Consider the following 15,323-nt stretch of genomic DNA (forward strand, 5'->3'; position numbering starts at 1 on the left):
ATTGTAGGGGATGATACAAAAATGGAAATTGAAGGGAAAGGACAAGTTGAGATGGAAAATGGAGAGTTCAAAGAGGTTCTCCATGTTCCTAACCTTAGCTCTAATCTCCTTTCAATTTACCAAATCACTCAATATCGAGGTGACATTAAAGTTGAGTTCCTTCTTGATTTAGTAATGGTACAAAATCTTAAGGATGATTCATTTGTTGTAGTAGGTAAAGTCAATCATGACACAAGGCTTTATTATTTCTCCCACTTTTTGCCTAACTCTCCTTCACATGCCTTGTTGACATATTCTTAATGATAAAGTAAATTATGGAACGAGTGGTATGGACATCTTTCCTTCCTCTATCTTCATCAACATAGCTCAAAAAACATGGTCAAAGGTCTACCTACAATCAATTTTTCTATAGGTGAATGTTCAACTTGTTCAATGGATATGCATCTAGAAGAAAAGTTTGACAAAGAGAAGGCTTCAAGAGCATTAGTTGTTCTTGAGTTGGTTTGATCACTTTCTTGATCACAAGAATGAAGTGTTTAATAAGTTTCTATCCTTCAAGAGTTATGTTGAAAAGAAATAAAGGAAAGGCATCAAGTTTCTTCATATCGACAATGAAAGTAGATATGTGAACTCAAGACTTAGAGACTTTTGTGAACTTGAGGGTATTAATCTTCATAATCTAGTAGCATTTAGTTTGCAAAAGACAAATGTTGTAGCAATGAGTATTAGAACTCTTAAGTCAATGGTAAGTTGCATAATTCAAGGTAAGTCTCTTGGTCCATCACATGAAGTTAGATCTATAAGAAATGCCAATCACATACTTAATAGATCTCCTCATAATGTCATAGATGGAAAGACTCCTTTTGAGGCATGGTGCAGAAGAAAGCCAATTAGAAAACACTTTAGAGTTTTTAGTTCTCTAGCATGGGCACAAATATCTTCAAGGGAATGCAAGGCATCATCATAAAGGCCTTTAACTTTCATTGGATATGATGAAAGTGTTAAGGCATATAAACTTATGGATCCTGAGACTCATGAGATATTTGTAGAGAGGAATGTTCGCTTTGAGGAAAGTTCACCTTGCTTATCCTCTAATCCTCTCTAACTATGGAAATTGATAGTGACAACAGTGATAGTAATTCAATAGATTCAAATATGTGGGATCCTGTTGATAGATTTAGGACAAGGTCATAGCATCAACACATTCCACATGCATACATTGCTACAACAATAGGTCCATATACTTCAATACAGTTGGATACACATTGTGTTCTAGTTCCAACATTAGGGGATGACTTAAAGATATATAATTTAGGTTTATTTATAGATTCCTACATAGAAGATCTAGGAGACACCATTGATGATATATATCTTCTCTTTGATGAAGAAGATCCTTCTTTAGTTGTTACGAGAGAATACTCTGACCCTCTTGTCCATTATCTATATGATTAGTCTTACCAGCTTGATATGACTGTGGATCCTTGTGTATAGTAGTTGCAAGAGGTCTCTTTATCCTTGAAGGAGATAATTAGTTCTTTGGGATATGTTCTACATCCATCCTTGCTAGAACTACACTCATTCTTTTTAGCAGTGTTGGAAAGGGCGACCATCAGTATTGACATAGAGATAGTTGAGCAGGTTTTAGAGACACCATTTATCTTCAAGATTCTTTCTACACATTGGGAAGCATCTCATATGTACCTACTATATTTTTTCTTCCTAAAGGGAGGAACATTATTTAGTAGTCATAGATCAGCTTCTACATTCATCTTGGAACAAGTATCATTGATCAACATTATACATTTTGGGGGGTACTACCTTGTATCCTTTCTTATTGTTCTCTCTTATAGGGGGGTTCTTTTATTCTTCTGGAATTATGTTCTTCTCATACTTCTCTATTGTATATACATTATGTATGTCATAATGGGTGGGGGGGGGGGGGGGGGAGGGGGGTTTTGATTACTCCATCCATCCATGCATCTTGTTATTTCATCTCTAGTTTTAGGGGAGGGTTTTTCTCATGAGGTTTTCCCTCTTTCTCCACTTTATGAGAGATTTAATTGTATTTTGTACATGGGTACCTAACATGGCCTAGTAGCTAGAACCCATCATGCATTTTCATTCTAGCTTTTGTGAGCTTAAGTGCGTTCACCTAAGTTACACTTAAGGGGGGGTGTTGGTGTAGTTAAGTATTTACTTATTACACTTTACTTAAGTTTACTTAGGTTAATACATTATTTTATTATTTATTAGATTAGACACCTAGGAGTATGCGTACTCATATAAGTTATCTTGTTGACAACATAGGAGTTACTAACTCTTTTATGCACATGATGTCTACAATATAGGAGTTAGCATCTAATTTAAGCACATGGTGTCTACAACATCTCTATGCGAGATACACCTTGTTGTAATTATCTTCTCATTAATGCATGTACATTCATGTATAATGGAGGATAATCCACTTCTGGTGGGTGTGTTCTTAGTTGTTGAGCTTATCTCTTCACTAACTCCTAGACATTCCAGAAGCATTCTAGAGGCCTTTATATACATGCATTCCTTGTGTGTATGCACATCAATTGATTTTCATGTTGTTATTCTAATCATAATTTATTGGTTCATTCTGTGCTAGTGCTTGAGCTTCTTGATCTTGGATTATTTTTCCCAAAGACAAATTGTTACACACCCAAACAATCTAATGATGAATCTATAGTACAAGTCATCCCAAATGTTTCTCCTAGTAAACCTAAAATTCCACTCATTCCTTAAAACCCTAATGAGAAATGTAAGGTTGGGATGAATGAAAGCTGAAAGAATTCTCCAAAAATCCAACAAGATACTTTAGGTTGTAAAGAAGAAAAAACCCCAATAACATACCAGTTGGCCAGTACCAAAACTTGCCTAGTTCCCTATAAGCAAACATGGTTTACAAATTTCTTGGAAATGTCATGGAGGGGACAGAGGAAGAAAAATAACTATAAAAAGGAAAGTGGCCCAATTACTTTAAAAATGCTTCTTTCTGTGATTATATAATAAACATGTGTTAACAATAGCCCTATAAAAATAGGAGAGAATGGAAATGAAGAAGTTAATAATAGATCAAGGTAAAGAAATTATAGACTTGAAAGAGCAATTGGCAAAATAGAAGCAAAAGATGGATCATGCCTTTAAATTGGTTGATCAAATAATTACTTGTAGGCCACCACCTAGGATCTATGTCATTTTTTAAAAGAACAATTCTTTTTATTCCAACTAATGATGATCCTCAAAGACATAAATCCAAAATTTAGGTTAGCTAAGGAATTTTATGGTTTGTACAAAACTATTCCATGCTAGAAACAAAATTTTCTTTATGAATTGTATGTGCACAATTTTACTGTCCCTATAGAAACTCAATAGAATTCTTTACCATAAATAGGGGATATACACCTTAGTTCCCTAATGTCATGGATGCACAATGAGGCCAATTATGAAAGGCAATTAAACAATTATACAGATGCACAGAGAATAGAATTCATACCATTAAGAGGACGGATAAATAAACCAAATGAAATCCTTAGGGATAGGTTCGAGATGACTTATGTGGATGTCTACAAGGAGATAAGAGAGAAAATCTTTAAGGCCAGTGCAAAGGTATATGCAAAATATGATAAAATGCCTTACTTTTTCTTTCAGAGAGCCATGGCTGGTGTTAGAAATAGATGGGGTAGACTACCTGAGGGAATCAGAAGATCATAGCCACATAGCCCCATCAACTTAGAGGCATCTCTTCACTGAGCTCCAAAATACATACAATTGTGAAGGTAGACTAGACCAAAACTTTTGTGCCCATTAACAATGTAGCCACCTGTGTTCCTTTGGCCCCTATATGATATCAACTCTGTACAACTTGACAGGTTGGAGGATCATAGAAGGGACATCTATGAAGGAATACAATGATTCTAATAAACCTTTATGAGTAACAGATGAGGGAGGACTGATGTTGGATATTTTTAATCAATGGTTAGAAAATACAATGCTTGAGGTCAAGCGTTAAACTTACCAGAGGGTAGATGATGAGGCTAATTATTGCCTCTATTTTATGTTAATTTTAATACTCTATTTTAATACTTCCAAAACATTTCTGAACTTATACTTAGTTGAACTTATGATAAGTCCAAGATAGAACCATTAACCCATGGGTAGATATACATGTCATACTTTTCCAATATTATGCATATAATCTAGTATTTCATATAACAATTAGAATGTGTGTTCTAATATTTTGATTTAATTTGATTATGTTTATTTACATAAATATTTATGCATCGCAACTAACTTGTTAAGGAAGAAGCTAGAGGATGGTCAAGAGCATTCAAGGAGGAGTGTTAAGGCCCAACTATGGTGGAAGAACCATAACAATACTAGGAGACATGACTACTAAAATGGAGAAGCTAGTATTATTGTAATGTAGGGATGAAGTGTTGCTATATTTTCTCTATGTTTACTATTATGTTGAATTTTTAATCTAGATTTTATTGCTTGTATCACAAGCTATTATATTTCCTTCTTATTATACAGTGGATTTGTAGTAATTTTGTTTTCTTTCTTCTTTCAGAATAAGTGTTAATCCTCTATTTATAAGGATTGGATCAATAGTTTTTTTGTTAGAGAAAATGTTATGGACAAACATTATTGACTCTAATAGTAAGTTGTTTTATAGTTTTATGTAGTTTTCTTATGCAAGGAGTTTTGAAATATAATGAAGTAATTATTGGTTTACATTTTGTGTTAGTAGATTAGCAAAAGTCAACCAAGGGGTCACACTTGGGAGGTGGATTAAACTAGAGTAGTGTAGATTTAAATCTAGCATTTTAGTATTTTAGGTAGAAGTTGTAAGTTTCTTCCTACAACATCGTACTTTGTAAGTGTTCCTATAGCACTTGTAAGATTAGTTATAGTGGATGGTCTATGTTGAAATATAAGTTAGTGTATAGTTTTATTTTTGGCATTTATTTCAATAAAAAGTTAATTATGTTACTTTCCTATAGTGCTAGTATAGATTCTTTCTTTTCATTTTACTTTCTTGTAGCATAAGCATAATGACTCCTTAAGGAGCCTAGTGCACATATCATGCCAACCATTTGAAGTGTACATCCCTAGGTTGACAAATTAAATGCACCTCATAGTGGGAGAAGTAATCCTTAGATTGAATAAACTATTCCTAAATAAGGCTTTGGGCATGATTATCACATACCTATTATGAGGCAGACCAATGATATCTTCTTTCCAATTTTCTTCCTCCACGTGATCTTCAGTAGGTACACCTTGAATTTCTATACTACTTTGTAGCTAATTCAAATTATTTTCAATAACATCCTTTTCCTTATCATATTACCAAAGGATGTCTTACTCCATTCTATTACCACATTGTAAATATTCTCCCTTTCCTTCACCAGTCTGGACATGACAATCTTATCATTTTGATGTTCACATACTTAGGAACCTTTTGATGGAAGTTTTGGTTAGAGTGATACATTATCTCATAATGTAAATGATAGGGTCCTCTCCAAGTGCTTTCATTATAGACTAGGAGAATAGAAGTAAGATTTGAAGCCATTCTAGGTAGAGAATGAAGGGTTGAGGAATAGGAGATGTCCCAACTAGTAGAGAAAAGTAATATGTCTAGTTTGACATAAATGAGGTCTTTTTACTTTGTGTTGATTGACTGCTTGAGTTTGGGGCATAGTAGTTCAAGGGCCACCAAATCATTTTTACTAATGAACTTGGCTAGGTCCAACATAATTTCATTGCAATCCATTAAACTCGCTAGAGAGAAAGTGGGGATTATTAAATCCCCCATTCAAAGAGCCTTCATGTTACCATTGTAGGTAAAAGCCATAGTGATATTTTGAAAAACTACCACCCTATGAGTTAGGATCATAAGCATTAAAAATAAGCCAATAATATTCCTAGTTATGAAATGTCATAGCCAAGAAGATATGAGAGAAGGAATTGATCTTCCTTGAAAATTCACTTGGATTCCATAATGAACATTTTCCTCTAGAAGAACTATTAGCTTAAATGTTAAAATCAATACCCAACTAGAGACTATATATGGTGTGAGAAAAGTTTCCATACTTGATTTGGACTACTTGAAGGAAGATGTCCACTTTATTTGTAAGGACTAATTATTTAATTGTAAACTATTTATAGGGACTATTTAAACCCCTAATAGTCTAGGAAAGGATGTTGATTTATTTCTCTTCCATTGGAATCTTTCCAACATTGACAACATCCCATTGGAAATCTCCATATCCATGGCCCTTATTCTCATTGTTCAAAAAATTGGTCTTCCCATCATTCCTGCACTTTAGCCATCTATTTTCAAATTAGTTAGGTGATGTAGGAGCATCCTCAAATGACATGTTATCCTTCTTATATGTGTTTATTCTACTAGTTGTTGTCAACTTGTAGTCATTTTTGAGTACTAGTAATTATTTAGTATCAACCAAGTTGTTTAGTGTTGGCTAAGCTATCTAGTATTGACCAAGCTATCCAGTGTTGCCAGAGCTATCAAGTGTTGCCCAAGCTATCCAACATTGTCCAAGCAATCCTTAAAGTATCAAGTGAACCTATTATTTTCTAATTCTTGGGTCATTCTTTGATAGTGTTTCTTTGTGATTGGTTCTTAGTTTGAGCCAACTCATCTATTTAATTTGGATCATAAATTTCATGATAGGATATTATCTTTGGATACATATAGACCATTTTGAGGTTGGTATTTCTATTATGTAATGATCTATAATCTTTTGTAGGTCATCTTGGCAAGTATAAATAAGGACATTTAGGTTTAAATTTCAATGATTGTCTTAGATAGTATGTATCAGTTGTGAAATAACTTGAAGAACATAAAGGGTTTAGTATAAATGTGTCTCAAAGTGTGGATTTGAAGTTGGACCATGAATCTTAGAGTTATATTTTGTATTTGGTCATACCCTAGAAGACCTTCTATTTGGGCATGTATGTTGATGATCTAAGGAATTAATAAAGTGTTCTATTCTCACTCCTTGGTGTTGCTCTCTATGTGCTTTCTTTTGTTGTGTTTAGTTAGCAAGGTGTTTGGAGAGTTAGGTTCACCATTGGCCCTAGCTATCCATATCACCCATTACGTTAGGTGCTATTAGAGCATGAGGTTCATCATTGTGGATATTAGATCATGTAGAACCCTTAGTTTGATTTGGTTGTAGGGTGGTAGATCTACGGATTTGACTTATTGCTTGTAGAGGGTTATGACCTTGTAAGAGCCTATTTTTAAAGATGGTTTGAGGTAGAGGAAATGTTGGCACTATTACTTGACATGCTGAGTCAAATTGTAGCTTGATTAGATGGTCTAGAGATATACCAAAGGAGAGAAGCACATCTTGATAATGAAATTGTAGCACCAAACCCTAATCCAAGGCCTAAGGAATATGTGGATGAGGAAAGATTGTTGAGAATTTTGTCTATGACATATTCAAATCTTGTTGTAGAAGTTTTTTCTTATGATGAGAAATTAAACACCAATGTTCTGTGGTATTGGATCTTTGATATGGATAAGTTCTTTGAGATTTAAAACACTCTTGATAATAGGAAGGTGAAAATTGTAGTCACTAGATTGAAAGGTCATACCTCACTATAGCAGGAGCATTTGGAGATTGATAGAAAAATGTGAGGAAAATAGATGATGAGGAATTGGCTAAAAATGGTGAATAAGGTGAAGAAGAAGTTCCTTCTTGTTGATTACCAAATTAGTTTCTTAAGTAAGATGCAAAATTTGAGACAAAAGAGTATGACTATAAAAGAGTAAACTAATGAATTTGATAGACTGGACATCAGATCTAGACATTTGGATGATGAGGTTCATAAAGTTGCAAGGTATCTAAATGGATTAAGATATGGAATTGAAGATGAAATAAACTTTGTGAAACTAGAAAGTGTGGAAGCTACATATGAATATGCATTCAAAGCTAAGGAGATCTTGACAAAGAAGCATGACCAAAGATAAAGAGGTAGATCTTATGGAGAAGGTGGGAGATCTGACTATTCTATGTAAGATAAGGGAAAATTTGAATCAATAAATTATCACAAAGGAAAGACTGAGTTGAAATGTGGTAACTCTTACCTAGGAGGTACTAGTTCTTAGATAGGAAGAGGTAATTCATATTCTAGAGGTGGTTTTCACTATAATTGTTTTAGATGTGGTAAAGAAGGGCATAATTCCTCTGGTGAGAATGAACAGGGTAACAAAAATGTTATGATTCAAGGATACCTTGAGGGTTAATCAAGTAGACCTAAGGCTAGAGAAAATTTGATGGTGAGAGGAAGGTTTTGTAACAAACGAATTGATAAGGAACCCATCCTGAGAAGAAGTCTTTTCAAGACCAGATGTAAGATGGATGGAAAATGGACAATGTGATCATTGATAGTCGAAGTTCAACAAATTTGGAATCAAATGAGTTGATTGCAATGTTGTAGTTGTAGAGTCTCAAGCTTCCTAAACAATTCCATGTTTCATGGATCAAGGATGAGCATAAGATATTGGTAAGTTAGAAATGTGTTTTGAAGATCAAGATTTCCATTTACTTTGATGAAGTTCAATGTGATGTTATGCCTATGGATTGTTGTCATATTCTATTTGGTAAACATTGCTAGTATAGTAGATATTCGATGCATGATGGATGATTGAATCAATATACTCTTAGGGTGAATGAAAGAAACCAAGTATTATTGCCTTTGATTGAGTCTCATTATGAGATAAATTGTAATACTATTAGAATTTACATGTTTAATGGAAAGGAATTTGAAAAATAAATCAAAAGGAAACAAATATATATTGTTTTAATCCCTAAGAGGCTGAGTTGCGCTAATAGTAACCAAGTGACAACAAATAGTGATGACCAAGTGTCAGTAGAAACTAAAAGATTTTTGGATGAGTATAAAGAAATTGTTGCAATGTCATTGTATGGACATGATTCTTGGAGCTAGTTTGCCAAATAAAGCACCATATATATTATCACCTACGTAAAATGAAGATCTTAATAGACATGTACATGACTTGTTGCAGAAAGGTTTCATGAGAGAAATTTTGAGCCCATGTGTTCTACCTATTGTATTAGCTCATAAGAAGAATAGAGAATGGATAATGTGTACTGACTCAGGAGCTAGTAACAAGATTACAATGGAATTTAGGCTTCCAATGAAAAGGATGGATGATATAATGAATTTTTTGAGTGGAGAAAAGTATTTTACCAAGATTGATTTGAAGAATGATTATCATCATATTAGAATTAGAGAAGGTGATGAATGAAAGACTACATTCAAGACAAAAGATAGTTTGTATGAATGGTTGGTAATTCCTTTTGGTTTGACTATTGCACTAGTACTTTTATGGGGTTGATGAATGGAGTTCTCAAGAGCTTTTTGGGTATGTTTGTGATAGTTTATTTGGATGATATTTATATATTCAATGAAATTAAGGAAGAACATATTGAGTATGTAAGACAAGTATTGCAAAGATTGAAAGAGAATAAATTGATTATTAACCTAAAAATGTGTAGTTTTGTACAAGAGGAGATTATGTTTTTGGGATTTTTGTTTTTCATTGATGGTTTAAAAATGGATTGTGAGAAGGTTAAAGCAATTTTGGAAAAGCCTACAACTGAGAATGTGGGAAAGGTAAGATCATTTAATGTTTTGGCTGGTTTCTACATGAAGTTTACAAAGAATTTAAGTTCTATTTGTAATGCTACGACTGAGAAATGAGAGGAGATAAAAATGATTTTAGGTAGACACCCAGAGCTGATAAGAGTTTTGAGACTTTGTAATAGTAGGTTATTGAGTTTCCTATATTATCTTTTATGGATTTCAATAAGGTATTTTAAGTTGAATGTCATGCAAGTGGTAGTGCAATAGGAGTTGTGTCAATTCAAGAAGGTACAACTATTTCTTGCTCTAGTTAAAAACCAAATGATGCTAAAAGGAAGTATTATGTATATGATCAAGAGTTATATTCTATTGTTCAAGCTTGAACAAGTGGAGATATTATTTGATTCCTAAGGATTTTGTGTTGTATATTGATCATAAAGTGTTACAATATTTGGGAAGTCAACATAAACTAAATCAAAGACATATGAAGTGGGTTGAATATTTGTAGAGTTACACATTTTTGATCAAGCATAAAAGTGGAATTACTAACCAAATTGTTGATGTGTTGAGAATAAGACATTCTTTGTTGACCAAGATGAAGGTTGAAGTTCTTGGTTTTGATGAAATGAAGGATTTGTATGATACTAACTTTGATTTTTTTGAGGCATGGAGAGAGTGCATAACACCAAATCTATAAGATCATATGAGTAAGTATGATCAATATTCCATTCAAGATGGTATTTTGCTCAAAGGAATTCAGTCATGTATACCATGGAGTTCTATAAGAATTAATCTGATTAAGGAAAAGCATTGTGATGGATTGGTTGGACATTTGGAATTGATAAGACATTGAGTTTGTTGAAGGATAAGTAATTATTAGCCATAGAAGGATGTTGTAAATTTTGTAAGGAGTTGTCTAATTTATCAAGTTGAAAATGGAGTAAGTCAGAATAATGGACAGTATACACCTACTTCTATTCTTGAGAAACCTTGTAGTGACATTAGTATGGATTTTATTCTTGGATTACCTAAGACAGTAAGAGGGTATGATCCCATATTTGTTGTTATGGATAGATTTGATAAAATAGAACATTTCACACAATGTAAGAAGACAAAAATTTTTGTCCAAGTTGCTAAGATTTCCTTCAAAGAGAATGTTAGATTGCATGGATTACCAAAAAATATTATTTATGATAGAGATAGTAAGTTTTTTGGTTAATTTTGGAGGACTTTTTTCATGAAGATGGATAATGAGTTGAAATTTAGGTGTACATTCCATCTAGAGATAGATGAATAGATAGGAATTTTTAATAGAATATTGGGTAATTTGTTGAGATGTTAAGTTGGAGATAGGCCGAGTAGTTGGGAGAAGGTATTGACATAGGTTGTGTTTGCATATAATAATTTTGTGAATAAGAGTACATGGAAAACACCTTTTAAGATTTGTTACTAGAATGCAATGTAGAGGAATATAATATTTGAGAGATATTGCTGGTGAGGAGTAGAGAAGTGTTGAAGGAGGAGAAATTTCTTGTTTTATGAAGTCTTAGCATGAGAAACTAAAGTTGAAGTTGGAAAAAAGTAATCAAAAGTATAAGGAGAATATTGATAAATCTAGGACACATCATATTCTTCAAGTTGGTGATGTGGTGATGGTTTATTTTAAGAGAGGAAGATTTCCTATCGGAATATATAGTAAGGTAAAGATGAAGAAGTTTGAAGCTTGTAAGATCTTGAGGAAGTTTGATAATGGCAATGCTTATGAAGTTGAGTTATGTAATGATATAGACATATCTCCTATATTGAAGGTTTCTAATTTATATTTGTATAATTACTCAGATGATGAAGTTGTTGTACCTGATGATTATCCTAAGAAGTAGATTGAAGAGTTTGAATATATATTAGATTAGAGAGTTTCTTAAAAAATAAGAGGAAAATACTACTATGAGTATTTGGTGAAGTAGAAGAACAAACTAGTTGAAGATGTCACATGGATTTCTCAATTTAAGATGGATTCAACATAGTTTGTGACACTTGTACAATTTAGGAGGACCATATCTTTCTACTCTAGTTTTTTGATGAGGAGAATCTTGGGTTAATGTTTTATCCTACTCATTTGTGTCCATTAGAACTATTAATTATTGTTGAGTCACAATCATTGCCAAGTGCCAGTAATTATTCAATTTCAAATGAGTTCTTTAGTATTGGCTAAGCTATTTAGTGTTGATCAAGATATCTAGTGTTGAATGAGTTATCTAGTGTTGGCTGAGCATTTGTTCAAGTTTTGAGTACACCTATTATTTAATGATGCTCAACTCCTTTGAATGAGTTTGTCTATGATTGGTTCTTAGTTTGAGTAGCTTCATGCATTTAATTTGTATCATGAATTTATTGACAGGATTTTGTCTTGGGCTAAGTGTAGATTATTTTGAGGTTGGCCTTTTTGTTATGTAATGATCTAGAATCTTGTGTAAGCCATTCTGGCAACTATAAATAAGGGCATTAACTTTTAGATTGGGATGATTCACTTAGAGATTTTTTATGGGATGTGAAGTAACTTGAAGGATTTAGAGTGTTCAATATAGATGTGCCTAGAAGTGCAAATTTGAAGCTAGATCATGGATCTTAGAGTTATCTTTTGAATTTGGTTGTAACCTAGAAATCCTTATAGTTTGGAATGTATGCTAATAAATTGATGAATCAATAAAGCTTTTTGTTCTCTCTCTCTCATGGTTGTTGTTCTTTGTGTTTGCTTCTATTTTATTTACTGAAGAAGGTGTTTGGATAGTTAGGTGTACTTTTGGCTTTAGTTGTTCATATCCCTCCTCGTTTCATTATGTTACTCCTATTTGACTCCTCTTACCCACATTTTTCATCTATAATCTAGTTCTTTAAGATTCTCACTATTAGAGTGTTTATGTCTCAACACCCCCATTATCTTCAAGGGGCTAGGTGAGTTAAAGATTGAGTCACCTTTGAGGTTTTTAATCAATCTTGGATGGCCAAGGTTGGATCAAATTTTCCTTCTTTACCATAAAATTTTTCGACCACTTCCAAGGGTTGTTCAAGGATTTCCCCTTCTTGCAACCTTGTTTCACATAGCCCCAACCAAGTGGGGCTTTTGGGGAAAGCATGATATCATTGATCTCTTTAGTAAAGGGGTAGTCTTTTGTTTCCCCTATAACTATCTTAGTAATGTGATGAACCACCACTGGGGAGGTGGATGAGTAGGCTTTATGTTTCTCTCTCAATGAAGGTGTGGTCAAGGTGCTTCTCACCCTATTACCTCCAACCATAGAAATACCAAGTAATAAAACGTTTTCCTCATCATTCTGAGAGAGGTCTTTGCAATCAGGGTCTATGGGACCATATTTTGAGCACTAATAATAGAATGGGGTAGAATTCTCATAGATTAACATCTAGATCTTCTTTTCTCATTTGGATTTGAGGGTTATAAAGGTAGGAAAGGGTTGGTTAAATGTTGCAATGTCCAAGATCCTAGCAAAAAAAGACTATATTTTGATGTAGTGATCTCGTCAAAAGTAATGAAGTGGCTAAATGAGTTAGAAATACTCTACAAGATTCTATCATCCCAAAATTTTAAGGGTAGTCCTTAATGGTGAACCCAAAATAGTACAACATAGAGAAGGTCACTTGCAGGGCTGAAACTATGTATCCAATGGGCCAACATCAAACCATGGTTTGCATATCTCTAGGAACCTAATAACACCATGTTTATATTCCATTACATAATGAACTTAAATCAAAAAATCCCTCCTAGAAGTGCTAACATCACCACATTAAACTTAACTTTCCATTGACAACACAATTTTCTAATCATATCAATAGAGGGTTTGAACATTGGGAACCATCTTACAAAGAAGAGATTGAAAGATGGTGTTATACATTCAGCCAAGGAATATGACAAGAATAATTTTCGGCCATCAAAGCCAAAAACTAGCTTCACAAGGTCCCTAATGGTGGGGTTATCCTTAGATCCCAAAAAAAATCTAATTATATTATTCTAGAAGGGAGGACAAGTAGATTTACCTTGGGAGGAGGTGGTGTTAGATTGTGGTGACTGATCAAGAAAGTACTGTACATACTTGATAAATATAAATATTTTTTTTTTGGAAGTAGCCGACATGGTAGCCGACATATTATGGCCGACATATGGATGACATGTTCTAACCCTAAAGCGGTTTAATACTTGTATAAAAAGGGCTTAGGGTTGGGTATTTTTCATATATGTGGTGATACGAAATTGGTTCTTGCGGCGGTATTGAGCTGTAAGGGATTACGGATTGTAATCAGGTTGTAATCACTGGATTGTAATAAGATCGAACTTGCTGTTTGGTGGACGTAGCCCAAGGATTGGGTGAACCACGTTAAATCTTGGTGCCTTGTGTTTATTTCTGTGTGTTCTATTATTTTCTGTTATTGGTTATATTTGCATGTAGTTTTTATTTCTGTCCATGGTTTTTTCCTAACAAGTGGTATCAGAGCAAGGTTGTCTTTTAGTTATCCTCTGCAGGAAAGTCTCACGGTTAAGTGGGAGTCTCACAGTTGAGTGGGAGCGATGGCAGATGAGGGTAAGTTGAGGGTTGACAGGTTTAATGGGCAGAACTTCCAATTATGGAAGATGCAAATGGAAGACTATTTATATCAGAAGGATTTATGGAAGCCGTTGGAAGGAAAAGCCAAGAATCAAGGAACTATGTCAGAGGCTGAATGGGATCTTTTGGACAGAAAGGAACTCGAAAGCATTCTGTTATGCTTGGCACCATCGGTGGCATTTAATATTACAAAAGCAAAGATGACAGAAGATTTGATGAAAACCCTAGCGACATTGTATGAAATGCCCTCCGCTTCAAATAAGGTATTTCTCATGAAGTGTTTACTTAATATGAAAATGGTAGAAGGTGGATCTGTTGCAGATCATTTAAATGAGTTTAATACTATTACTAGTCAATTATCTTATGTGGGTATCAATTTTGATGAAGAAATTAGGGCTCTCTTGATTTTGTGTTCTTTGCCTGAAAACTGGAATGGCTTGGTAATGGCGGTGAGTAATTTTGTTCCTGGATCTAGTACCCTAAAATATGATGATGTGATTGGTGTTATTTTAAGTGAGGAAAATCATAGAAAATCCTCAGGTGGATCTACATTAGGAAGTGCTTTAAATGCACAAAGCAGGGGTAGAACGACTGAAAGAGGAAGTAACTCTGGTAATCGTGGGAAATCAAGAGGAAAGTCAAAGGGGAGGAGGTCTCAATCGAGAGGACCAAATGATTGCTGGTACTGTGGGAAACTAGGGCACAAAAAGAAAGATTGTTGGACTCGAAAGAAAAATGAAGGAGATAAATCAGATGGAGACAAAGAGGCAAATGTGGTAAGTAACAAATTCGAAGAGGATGCTTTGCTTCTGTCTTTAGAGAATGTTGATGATTCATGGGTTTTAGATTCTGGTGCTTCTTTTCATGCTACACCTCATAGAGGTTATTTCATTGATTATGTCCAAGGGGATTTTGGGCTTGTTTATTTGGGGGATAATGAACCCTGTCAGATTGTTGGAAAGGGAAAAATTAAGATTAAGTTGCAGAATGGGAATCATTGGCTACTACATGAGGTAAGACATGTTCCAAAACTAAGTAAAA

The sequence above is a fragment of the Cupressus sempervirens genome, chromosome 5 (assembly GCF_028749045.1).
Source record: "Cupressus sempervirens isolate cs-2001-9-10 chromosome 5, ASM2874904v1, whole genome shotgun sequence".
NCBI classification, from domain to species: Eukaryota; Viridiplantae; Streptophyta; class Pinopsida; order Cupressales; family Cupressaceae; genus Cupressus; species Cupressus sempervirens.